At 34.7% G+C, this 14030-nt stretch overlaps 1 protein-coding gene across 4 annotated transcripts in view; it reads left to right on the top strand.

The window, feature by feature from the left end:
- Positions 1-14030, top strand: part of cd4-1 (CD4-1 molecule) — a 126782-nt gene that overhangs the window by 20615 nt on the left and 92137 nt on the right. For 3 of the 4 annotated variants that reach the window (XM_039763655.1, XM_039763656.1, XM_039763659.1), the window contains one exon: positions 2554-2710. The gene's annotated coding sequence lies outside the window, so the exon portion shown is untranslated. The remainder of the gene's footprint in view (positions 1-2553; positions 2711-14030) is intronic. The other variant, XM_039763657.1, reaches the window with a different exon arrangement.

The following is a 14030-nucleotide window of genomic DNA, read 5'->3' as shown; positions in this document are numbered from 1 at the left end:
AAAGCAGATGAAAGAAAACCATGATCCTTATAGCTTGGAGGCCTTTCTTAACATTTATGGACTTTTCCCTTAATAACTGGGCTCTATTAACTTACCAAAATTAAAATACTGAGCTTGTCATTATTATCGTTCTTTTTGTAATAAGAGACTGCAATGGATAGCAAATGCCCAAGCATTTGCTATGTTGTAACATTAAAATATTTTATCAGCATTTGGATTTAAAATACAAATCAAAATTTTTGGTATCATTTCCACTTACATTTCCAATTTCATGGAATTATATCGTAATGTTTATACATTTTTTCTTATTTTTGAATTGGGGACAAATCTCTGGAGCTTTGTGGGCCTTTAGAGAGACTATGATTCCCTGATTTAGTAGGTAATTTTTTTATGTAATGGGGCATATTAACTGAAATGATGTCTATAGTTGCTTTAACGTTGCCCACTGACACACACAAATCATTTACATCAGCTGAAATAATTTTGCCTGCATGATTGGTAACCTGTTGGAGATTTTTAAAATGTTGCCAGACCACTAAACCAGACAATACAACTGACTTATACTATACAGGGCACGTAAATGTTTCCTATTGTCCTGCTTTCAAATGATAGAAATAGTTATCTATACAGTATTGTTGTTTAATGTAAAGTATAATCTTAATTACACTTTTGTTGTCTTGTTACCAAACGTGGTGTAATAGTTAATATTATGCCCTAATGTTTATTAATCAATATAAGAATACTAGCATTTACATAATCCTGATACAACAGATAATGAAGCGGGCAGGAATTCAACAGAATGTATTATGTTTAGCATTTACAGGTCATCAGAATCATCATAGAGATTAGTCTCTGAGTTCAGGTTCAACCGATTTAAATAGTAAAGTCAGAAGGCATCAAACGGTTCAATAGTACCATAAACTGCTGCATTGATCCATTCTTATTTCATCGATGTGTTTATTTTGAGCTTGCTCCGATCAGGATCGCAGAATCGGAAATCTTTAAAAACATCACTGTGCGCGAGGTAGAAACAGACCCCAGTTAATCAGAGGCACTTCCATTGGCACACATACAAATTCAAACTATATTCTTAATAATGCATCTACCATGCGCATCTCTGAAAAGAAAACTGAAGTATGAGAACTCTGGGCGTTCATGGCGAGAACGTGCAAATTCTAGACCGACAGGGGCAAGGTAAATATTCGGGAAGAATATGATTCAGTGATTTTGTTCAACAGAGACAGAGATTGCGCGAACGAGTAGCCCACACTAAATTCTAAAGTTTGTGCAGTATTCTCTTAACGTTTCATTCAATACATTTTAATATTAGCATTTTCGCAACATTTTAACAGAGACGGCTGCATATTAAAAGAGTTCATGATGTGATTAACACAAAACATGAACTCTTAAAAATTATGATTCTTTAATCTGTTAGTGCTCTGCATAAGTGTTAAGAATATCTGGACTAATATAGTATGCATCAAGAGACCTTTTAAAAGCTTGACCCATTTGGTATTTCACTAATCTGTTAAAATCAATTCAGTTATTTATCGTATGTAGCCTGAACCAAATAAATAAAGGTTCTTTCTGGAACCTTCGTTTGTATGTGCCTTTTAAAAACTACTCAGGCACGTTTATTTTTAAGAGCGTGGATTACAAATTAAAATAGTATATATATATATATATATATATATATATATATATATATATATATATATATATATATATGCAAAAGAAAGGCAACAAGCTATCAGTAAAGGCGAAAAAGAGAGCTAAAACCTAAGGAAAAGGTAAATGTGGGAGAATGCGGGCTTCTGGCGTTCACAGCTCTTACACAAAGTATCAGTATACCTATGATATAGCAGATCAGTTAAGTTCAGCCGCGGTCTGACCAATATTAAAACATGCAGTACGAGATACACTGGACATTGTCCATCACTGAAGGGCTTAATCTCAATGTATATCCAACACTGGGTTCAGAGGCGAGTGCGAGTGCCATTTCAAAGTGGAATAGATAATGGGCAGAAAGGACAACAGGAGTAGCCTTAAAAGGTCTGGGCACATGCTAATATTTAAAATAAATTTTTAACAAATTCTGTTCTTAACTTAGTTAATACTTTTAAAAACTGTTTTATGTATATACGTTTATTACCTATTACTGCCATTGCATTGGATGACATGCTTTCTTCTCCTTTTCTTAATTTTCTTTAAGAAGTATAATATTCATAATAATACTTTTGCAAATGTACTCTTAGCTCAGGAGTGACTAATCGAGTTTTGTATGTTTATGAAAACATACCATACATTTTATGTTATTGATCTTTGAATGTAGATCTATCTCAATTGCACTATTACTCTTATTTATTTGTGTATTTTTAAATAAAATCAAATGTCTTATATATACCCAACTATTTTCTAAATAAATGTTGTTATGATCAACTATTAAAGAATATTTTGTAATCTTATTTTACATAAGTAATATAACATTGAATGCTGGTATTTGTTGCATATTCAGTTGTTGAGCCCCTCCTTCTTTTCTGTCTCTGTTTTCAGCCAGTAGCATGCAAAGACGCTTCGTTCCCAGCCAATAAGTAAAAGCAAGGTGGAGCCTTCTGCTAGAAGGGTGTTTGACATCAATAGATATTATCATTTGAGAACATTCTCTCCAACCATCTATGCTGAAGGTGAAGTTTCTTTCGTTTCTGAATGTGTAAGTAAACTAAGCAAGGTAATGTTAACATTTAGAAAAAAATAAAAACATACAGGAAATGTACATTTTTTTCTAGCATATATACTGTACATATTTTAAATAATAACTTTGACAAATCATATAGTCAAATGATTTAAGGATGTGTGCTTCACTGTAAGTGTAAACAATAGGGCTTATTATTTATTCAGTGTTTATTTCTACTCTTAGTTTGTCAGTTGAAATTAGCCAAGTAGTCATTTATTGAATCGCCATGCATTTGGATTTGAATTAAATGATCCATCACAGAGCATGCACATTTACTCTGTTTTGTTAATTTAAATGCACACATCACTGTTATATAAACTGACAGAGGATAATGAGATTACTTCGTATTTATTGTATTTTTTCTTAAAAAGTTAAAGATGAACAGTTCAAAGGTTAAAACATAAATTCCATTAACACACAATTAATGGTATTGATATCCAGTGTGCTTGCTATTGCTAGAGACTGTATGAGCAGAACAAAATTAATTATATGCTAATATCTGGGAATATATGAAGGTCTGTTTGTTATTTGTTATCTATAGCTCTTAATTTAAGCCTTAATAATGTTCTCTATGGCATTAATCTAGTAATTTACAAATGTATTTGCAGCATGGGGCAGTGGTTACTGCTTCTTCCTCACATTCCCAGAGTCTTTGATTCAGCCTGATTCAGTACTGTCTCTATGGATTATATACATTTTCTTGTGTCTATGGGGGCTCTTGTCACGGTCCCTGACTCCAAATATATGCTAACTGGTGATGCTACATTGATTCCTAATGAATGGGTGCATAAATGGACCCTACAATGCACTGTCATACTTTCTACCATTATTTACTACCTTGTGCCCACTGCCATTGGCCCCCACTACCCTGACCTGGACTAAACACTTCAGTTAATTCATTGGAGCAGTGAAACAGTAACTAGAATGGGTTCTTTACAGATCCAGCCTCCTTTATGAATTAAACATTGTTCTTGCAGGGTTTTCCTGTTCTTATATGTTTTTATTGTCATTCCCAAACATATGCATATTAGGTTCCTTAGTGACTCTGGGTATGGGTGTGTTGTGTGATTAGGATCTGCAATGGACTGGTGTTCTTTAAAGAGCTGGTTCCAGTCATATGCCCAATGTTGCCAATGCAGGCTCTGACCGCCTTGACCAGATTGGATTAATGCTGGTCTTTTTTGCTGTAATTAATTCACAAGGGAATTATGATGAATGAATGCGTCTGTGTACATCACATTTACCATTAAAATGAGCTAAAATGAAGACTTACAGTTAATAAAAGCATTTTCTCTGTATTAAATATTTATTTTAAATGTGATTCTGATTACCACGTTCTTCTTATATACTGCTGTTGATTTCAGATATATTATAAATATCTGCTGCATTAATTTGTACAAAAAAACACCTGAAACATAAGACAGAAAAATATATGTTTAGAAATGGCATAGCATTAAGGGATGTAATGCAGAAAATAACTCAGTACAACAGCATTTATTTATATAGCACATTTTCATACAACAAACTTCACTTAGGCTGTAGAAAAAAGAAAAAAATCTGCAAGGTTTCCAAGGCCAAAAGACCACCCAATCCCCACTGGCATTCTACAATTCTCACAGGGTACTCTCACACTCACTTATACATGCTTTTGGAATATGGAAGGAAATCAGAATTCTTGGAGAAATGTGTCGAGAAATCCACTTGCATTGACGCAACAGACAAACTTCACTCAGAAGTTTTGGAATCAGACAGAATCCAATCAGTGTAATGCAAAGTTACTATCATGTTGCTGTTACACCAACCTTGATTCTATAACATTTAATGTAATTTCTTTTTATATTTTTCATTCTGGGTGGCACAGTGATGCAGTGGCTAGTACTGCTGCCTCGCAGTTAGGAGACCCAGGTTCACTTCCTGCGTGGAGTTTGCATGATCTCCCTGTGTCTGCGTAGGTTTCCTCCGGATACTCCGTCTTTCTCCCAGAGACTGCAGGTTAGATGCATTGGCGATTCTAAATTGTCCCTAGTGTGTGCTTGGTGTGTGTGTGTGTGCCCTGTGGTGGGCTGGCGTCCTGCCTGGGGTTTGTTTCCTGCCTTGTGCCCTGTGTTGGCTGGGATTGGCTCCAGCAGACCCCCATGACCCTGTAGTTAGGATATAGTGGGTTGGATGATGGATGGATGGGTTTTTCATTCTGGTGCACTTACATGCTAAAATGAAAGAACATGTGAAACAGATTAAGTGATAGTTTTAAAATAGTATATTAATTTAAATAAAGATTTCCAGTATTTTCAAAATGAGTACTTTTTACTTTTACATTTTATTTCTTCAAATAAAAATAAATGAAACAATTGAATTACAGGCATTGAGCGGAAAGCAGCAACATTTTAAAAGAATTAGCAGGAGGCTCCAAATGTATGTCAAATATGTAGTAATTGTTATTGTTTTTTGATATTTAAAATAAGAGAAAATCAAGAGGCTGAAAAGTTCTCTGCTGCACTGAATTTATGGCCGTTTTCATAATGGATAAGCTAATCACTGCCTTCCTATATGTATTGACTGACTGGCAATATTGCATCCAGAGTCAGTGTGGTAAATTCTCCTCTAAGAATGCATGTAACATATGTGAGACATTTAGGATGTGGTACTGGACTGAAATCTCTTCTAATAGACAAAAAGCCCTCTCTTCTCCTTTTTTGTTTTTGTCAATGGAGACCATAAAATTTCTAAAGTAGGAAATAATTCAGATGACATGGAAATGTATTGCTTAGTCACCAAATTTAATTTAATTTCTACATTTATATTTGCATAATTTGATCATGTTTTTTTTTTTTTCTCCTATAATCCATTGATGCACTTTTAATCTTGATTAGTGACTTTAGTTACACTCTGATTTCATTTGCATGTCTTTTGATCAGCAATTATGTATTGTCTGTACAGTAACCTCTGGACATTAACAGTCTTCAGAATAAAAATATATATTTTTATAATTTTAGCATGTGAAATAATTGGATATATAAAATGGGTTCATATAGTAAATAGTATAGTAGAAACTGAACCACATGTGAAATGAGTCTGATCTGATTTATTTTTCTTATTTCAAGATGAATGCACAACTGTTTGATGAAAATTACAATATACTACTACTACAATGATATTTTTCTGACTGGGGTGGGTTTCCTCTGGGGTCTCCAATATCCGCATTCAAAAGACAAGTGCCTACATTGACTCATGACTATTTTAGCTGTGTTCATGAGTATCTCAGGTGAGGCATTGCGGTGATAATTCAGGTTTATATTTTTTAGTGCTGCATTGTTCTTCCCTATTCCCAAAAAGCCTACAAAAATTGGATATGAAAAATATAAAATGTTTTACCATTTACTTCCTGAACCTGTTATTTACACCATAGGATTTCCAAGAACTTGGCCAACATTGAGCACAATCAAGTGCAACTAAACCGAAGTCCCAGAAGCTGTGAGACAGCAGCAATGGAATTAATGTCTATACCACCTTTTCACTTTTAAATGTAAATCATTTTATTGTATTGTGAGAAGAACACAGAATAACTGAAGCAAAAATGTGCAGATTTGGGAAGAACATAAAACGTTAGATAGCTGAACTTCAAATCAGTATCCCGGGAGCTATAAACTAGCTACAAACACATTTGACATGAATGTAACTGATCCATTAATATGAAAGTGAATAGATCACTATTTCATGTAATACCATCATCCTTGTATTTTAATTATGGCTGCACAGGGGCAGCTTTGATGTCTCGCATGTGCTGTGAAGTCTTTCCTCATTTTATAGGGAACATTGTGGATTTATGTCTATTTGCAAAAAAAAAAACAAAAAAAAACAGTGAAGTAAAAACAAGAAGAAACTTTCTGGGAATTATCAATATTCTTATTCAGAAATATTCTTTTCTGTCCGTTGCATACTACTGTATAAGCACGTTTAGTCATATCAATCCAAAAATGCATTGCTTACTTTTATTTAACTGCCATGACATGACTTTAGTCAGCTTTTAACTCAATGCAGTCTGGATTAGTGTAGGCCACCCTAGTTCAGGATGCTTAAAGGAAATGTAATTATTTACTTCATGAAGCAGAAGTATAATAAACAAGAATACAGCAGTTGCATCAAATATTTGAAATATTAAAATGTATGCTTCAATTTAAATGCTTAAAATCTAAGTAGTTGTCATTTTTCACTCTCTGATAGAGGTCCTTAAGTGGCTTGATCCTTAGTAAAGGACCAAAAATAACAAATAACATCATATTCATAATCACTGACCTTGAAATAAACTTAAACAATAATCCACATGCTTATGTTTAATGTCTGCTGTTTATAACTCTCTAGGAGTAGCTCTTAGAGGGTTAGAACCACCAGTAAAGAATCAGATATCAAAAATATTATCATATCCATGATCAATAACTTTGAAATAACATAAAAGAACTCTTCACATGCCTATATTACTGATCCACATTTTTTGAAGTTTTGTGAAAATCAGTAACTTTGACCACTCAAATTCCATTAAGGGTTGAACCAATTCGATTGATGTGCCATGCACAACTTTAAGTACTTCTGGTCATTTTTGTTGAAGACATTTATTGTGTTTTTCTTTATCATAAAGGTATCATTTCCTGTGCAGTATATGTTACTAAAATGGCCTTAAAATGAGGGTTTTACTTTTTGGACATAGAAAGCAAACCAAAAAAGCTGGACATCTTGCCTAATTAGACATCAAGGCGAAAGCTGTATCATATGTGGTAGCTTAGTCACATTGGTGACTCAGGAGGCACTGGGAAAAAAATGATCAAAATAGTAATCTTAAACCTACTTTATCAGATTTAAGGATACCAGTCTGCAGAGCTTATTAAGACAGCATTGGACACAAGGTCCTGAATTTGCCAAGCAATTTAATCTTTGTGGTTACTAGGAAGACCCATGAAGTCAGAGAACATGTGAATTCCACATTGACATAACTTTAGGAGTTAATTTTTATAGTCCAAAAGTCAATATCTGATGAACGTTTGCATTACTGTACTTATCCTGTAACTAGGCAGTATTACTATGAAATTACTGTGCAGCTCAGTAATGGCATAGGAAGGTACACAATCAGATATGAAATAAAAAAAGCGAAATATCCACATTATTACTTAAGTTGAGATATGAAATAATAATAATAATAATAATAAATTCTTTACACTTATATAGCACTTATTTCACTAGTCAAAACACTTTTGTGAATGGGGAACCACTCCAACTACCACTACTGTGTTGCATTCACCTAGATGATGCAATGGCAGCCATTTCTGCACCAATACACTCACCACACATTAACTGTTGTGAGAGATAGTTAATTACAGATAGTATGATTAGAAGGCCAGAATGTCTACGCCATGGTGAGCAATTTAGCGCAGACATGAGGATACCCAGGGTCATCTTAACAACATCATAAGACTCCAGATAAACTAGTGCACTGGGGCCCATTTTGAAAGCAAAACAGAAACATACATAGGAATCAGAAACATTGAGGGCACTATGTTCCTGAGGCCCCTGGCCAGTGCCCATTGTGTCCATACATTAAGATAGCCCTGGGATACACCCTACTCCTTACAAAGGATACCCTGGGATCTTTTATGGCCACAGAGAGTGAGGACTTGGTTTGACATCTCATCCAAAGGACAGCACCATCTTTACAGCACAATGTCCCCCTCACTGCATTGGGATCCACATTCAGACCACAGGGTAATTGCCCCCTGCTAACCTCATCAGCACCTCTACCAGCCAATCCCAAACTTTCCTTGATAATCTCCCATCCACTAACTGGCCATGCCCGAACATCCTTAGCTTTATGTGGATGACCTGTTGCCTACTGTTATAGTTACAAAGGAATCACATGGTAATAATTTCCACTTATAATGTAGTTATTAAAAGTAGTTAAGATGTAAATACTGTACACTGTTAAAGGGACACTTAATATAAAGTACTGCCTAATTTTAGTTGCCTTATTAAACAGCTTGTTCTGAGTGTTTACAGTTCTTTACATAAACCATGCACCAATTCATCATTATTCAGTTCCATCTATTTCCCCTTCTACTTGTTAAAGAATGGCAACAGTTATCATAAATTTTAAATAATTCCCCTTACAACCAAAAGAAATAATATTATGTCTTCTCATTGTGGTTGTGAATGAACTGAAATGCTTAAACTCATCCAACCTTTTCTCATACCTTAGAGGCTAGAGTCCTGAAGGAAATCTAATATGTTTTCTGGATATATTCAAACATTTTGGTTTTAATTTTTATTATTATTGCTTATGTATTCATTTGTTTGTTTGTTTAATAATTTTTTATGTGAACAATGGAGACTACCGGTGAATGCATGACTGATTAGCTCTGTCTGCGCTGCTATAAGAGATAGTGAGCTCCATTCTTTTGTCACCTAGATAGGCCATGAAAATTTAGTGTCTTGCAAATGCTGCATCTTAGTTTTCCATTTTCAACAAGTAGTCAATTATGACTTTTTTTTTTAATAATTGACCAGCATTCCATATGATTGTTGTGTTCAGGCACACTTCTGTCTTTGTTGTAGCTTTCAGAATATTCTGTGTCAATCTCAGATTAATTGCAGAGAGTGTGTGACAAGTGATATGTGGGGTATGTGGAAATATTGCAGCCTGGCTCTGCCTCTTTCAAACATGAAAGCATTTTTTCATATACAGAAGCTAACACTACACTACTAAATACAAATTTAACATGATTATACAGTGAACAATGCGTCCATATATTAAAATGAGTAATATGAATTTGGCAGGCTTTCAGATTATCACAGTCCAACAACCTGTGAATTAATGTGGTCCTTAATGATTGTTTTTTTTTCCTTATGTATCTCCATGAAGGGGTGATAAAACTGCAAGATGCATCACTCTGAATACCACCAGGGTGTGAAAAGTGAAGGCATGGTATGACAAAAAAAAAGAGGAAATATTTAAATGAATAATTTAAAGTAGCAGAATAGTGTTCTCAACTGTACGTACCCCACATCCAACACTAGATTAATCATCAGCTTTTGTTAATGTGTACTTTGATTTGTACTCTGTGAAAATTGTCTGGTAACACTGATAAGCCCAGAAACCTAAATTTTTACCCTGAAACCTCCTATCAAACAATTGGCAATATAATTTTGATTTTCGAAAGTACGTGTAAAACAGGAGTAGTACTGTGGTGCAGTGTTTAAAATGATTATCCATACAGAGTATAAAGTTGTATGAATGTGCTTATTTATTTTAGTCAACATCCATACAAAAAGAAGCATCTTTTTTGCTTAACCTTATACAGAACAAAGGGAAGCGGTATGTGGAGGCCTCTTTATTTTCAAATAATCACCAAGAGTTTTTAGATTAAACCTTTTCAATCCATATCTGAAAAGCCTAATAATACTGGACATTAGAGAAAGATGAGATTCCTGTAGTTTTTTACCATCAGAGTTACTTGGGTGCATATCCTGGGGGCTTGCTTACAAAGTGCCTTTGCATATGTGAGTGAAACAGATGCCTAATAACAAGATAAGTGCAAGTTTTCTTCAACAGTACAGATATGCAGAGTAATCTGTCATTCAATATACAATCAGAACTAAAGTTTTTAAAGAAAGAATGATTTAGAATCATGATCGTTTAACATGGGTGGGGCATTATCAGAGCAGTTGAGGAGATGACTAATAGCCCACTTCCATGAGACTGTACATTTGATGTAACACAAAAAAGGCCATATGGATGTTCATTCAAAATGAGAACCCATGGGTGCAGTGAAAAGAAAGAAGAGACAGAAGTAAAATACAGCATTTTTAAAATAAATAAATCAACATAAAGATTTGAGCAAGCACTTTGAACAAGCATTACATACTGCAGCTGAGACTGGTCAATGAGAGTACATAAAGTCAGAAAAGGTCTAATATCACCACTTCCAGTAGCTTTAGCAGCAAGATGCAGTTGAAATTTGTAGAGCTCCATAACACAGACATTGATGTTAATGACAATATGGTATACAGGAGATATACACCAAACAATGCCTAACTCAAGCAAAGAATTCTTTTCCCAGTCTTTTGGTTTATTTTGCACAAAGTGGCATAACCCCTTTAAAAACTGGTTAAGTAATGTTCATTAACTATACTATCAGAAGAAAGTCAATTTCCTACAGATGTAATGTTGCACTCATAAATTAGTTTGTCAAATTCATTGTAAAACACAAATGACCAAAAACAAACGTCAGTATAAAATTTTGGATTTTCTTTTTCAACCTTAGTCTCTATAACTGATTTATTGTTGTTATATGTGATGTTCATAATATATGACTATATGTTTATACCTAGTAGGGGTGACTTTGGTGGGGGGTAAGTGAGGAAGAGTATGTTTTGTATTTTGATACCATGGGACTCTTGGACATATTAATCCAGCATTGGATGGGTGAACCTGGAATGTTTTCCAAACTAGATACATTTTGAGAATATTGTGTTAATATTTTTAATGTGTGTGAGAGAAAAATTTAAAGTAGCATGGAAATAAAAAATAAATAAGAGGTAGATTGGGTATTATAACTTCAAGTACTCATAACAGTTTTGAAAATCTATTGAGATTAGTCTTTATCTTTATCATGTTCTTATTGACTGCTTGATACTGTATTTAATTTCTATTTAATTTCAAAATTTAATATTTCATCAATGCCCACATTGAGAAGTAGCAAAAATCATTTTGTCCTGAGAGATAAATAGGCAGAGTATTGCCTAAACAGGACTGTTAACTGAGAAATGGAATTTAGGAATTAGTTAAATCTGAAGTGTAATGGAAAATCTCAGCTGAACTGGGAGTATGTACACTCAAAAGTAAAGGAAAAACCACAGTTATATGAAAATACCAAAGTAAAGTCTCATAAAAAAAAAAATTAAATACAGAAATTCAGGAGGGGGTACAGTAATATTAGCAAAAGCAGAGGAAAGACAGGAGCTATGCATTACCTTGGATGGGGCGCCACTCCCTTGCAGGGAAAAATCATCCATGTGCCTCTACATAGGGTCAAACAGGGTTAGTTTAATAGTTGGCTTTTAAAGTAATCTTATATGTATATACAATACTATATCACTTTATAAGTTCAATTAATCCTGAACAGTGTCATGGAGGGTTGGAGACTATCCTAGCAAGCATAGGGCACAGCACAGGGCAAAAGTCCATCACTGGGTGAATACACTCACACATACACACACCAAAACATTAAGGTTGATTTATCATCAAATAATTTAGCATACTGGGTGGCATGGGGACACAGTGGTACTGCTGCTGCCTTGCAGTAAGGAGACCTGGGTTCGCTTCCCGGGTCTTCCCTGTGTGGACTTTGCATGTTGTCCCCATGTCTGCGTGGGTTTCCTCCGTGTGTTCCAGTTTCCTCCCACAGTCCAAAGACATACAGGTTAGGTGCATTGGTGATTCTAAATTGTCCCTATTTTATGCTTGGTGTGTGTGTGTGTGTGCGTGTGCCCTGTGGTGGGCTGGCGCCCTGCCCTGGGATTTGTTCCTGCCTTGTGCCCTGTGCTGGCTGGGATTGGCTCCAGCAGACCCCCGTGACCCTCTATTAGGATGTTACGGGTTGGGCAATGACTGACTGACTGACTAATTTGCATACCTTTAGATCAATTGAGGATACTAGATCATCCAGAAGAAGAGATGGGGAGAACATGCACACTCTATGAAGTTAGGGCTCAAGACATAAACCTTGGTCTTCTTATTACAAGGCAGCAGTGTTATCACTGAGCCATTGTGACACATTTTAATTGTATATTTATTTGAAAATGACAGAAATCAGAGTAGAAATGAAAAAGCACACACATGAGGAGACTTGTAGACTTCACACAGATAGTAGCAACTAGAGGATTCAAACCCAGATCTCTAAAACATTCAGGCAGCAGCACTAACCACTGCATAACCATTCTGTCTTGTTATACTGTTCATAAAATTATAATACTCATATTTAGTAAAAACTACTTTTTTTCTTGACTGGCAAATTACTGTTGTGGTCTATATATTTTGGAATATATATTTTGTGTGGAAGAGCGGTCTTCTCTAGATAGTCCTTTAGCATACTTGGCAATGGATTTCTGCCACTGTCATATGTTGCTAAGTTCAGTACTTTTGTGGTCGATTGGAAGTAGTTGCAGAGGTTAATTTCATTCATGGGATTATTCTACCAGTGGGACAGATGGGGCCTTGTTTCACTTGGGACCTATGAACTGCCTTAAATGGACTACATATCTTTCCTGTTTTTACTGTAGAAAAAGATCCTCCTAAAATAGAAAAAAAAAAACAATTTATTACATGCACTGCTATCATCTACAGAGAACCACAGAATTTTGGATAAAAAAATGCACAGTTATTTCTCCAATTACCTGTTTTTGATTTTGTGTAATGGTTTGGAAATTTAGCCATTTAAAGTTAGTTGTGGACAGTTTATGGTAGGTCTTTTGTAGGATACCATACCTCAAGAATTCAATTCTTAAATGACTTTACTAAGTAAAATAAAAAGTCATGAGAATAGCTTGAAGTCCACAGAACCTACACTAGGATGTCTAACTTAAATTTAAATTTGATTAAAGTTTGTAATTTTAATGGTAAATCTGAATGGCAGTGGCGGTCCTCAGTCATTTAGTGCCCAAGGCGAGATCACGCAACATAATCATAATCTCCTGCCTTTCATGGGCATAAACTGTGCTGGCAAATGCTGGGACACTATGCCAATAGCTCCCAGTTTATTGCAACCAATTCTTTCAGAAGAGAAACAATTGCAAAGTAGAGTAATATGTTTCGCCAACCAGACAGCAATCTTTCGTTCAGTTTTAAAATTAATTATAATGAATAATAATGCAGTACATAGGTAGAGAAAATAGTACACAAAGACAATACCTAAATAAAATGAACATAGCGCCATTGCTTTATAATAAATGTGAGAACCAATAATATTTAAAAAGTGCATGTGCATTATTATAATAAAACAAAGTTTGTTTTTTTTCTGATAACATAGTTGCTTCTGCTTTTAATTAGATTATAAAAATATTCATTATACAATCCAAATATTCATATTTGAATTAAAGATAAATTACCTCTATGTCTATAAACTTGTCAATGAAAATAAATATATCCCTTCTGTTGAATTAACATGATCAAGATGAGAAAAACAGATCCAATGATTTTATAGCACAGCCTTTTTATAGCAACCTGCTGACAATATTTTAGGAGAAAGTGGAGCTG

The sequence above is a fragment of the Polypterus senegalus genome, chromosome 9 (assembly GCF_016835505.1).
Source record: "Polypterus senegalus isolate Bchr_013 chromosome 9, ASM1683550v1, whole genome shotgun sequence".
NCBI lineage: Eukaryota > Metazoa > Chordata > Cladistia > Polypteriformes > Polypteridae > Polypterus > Polypterus senegalus.
The sequence above is the reverse complement of the archived record's forward strand: the minus strand, read 5'-3'. Positions and strand labels throughout refer to the sequence as shown.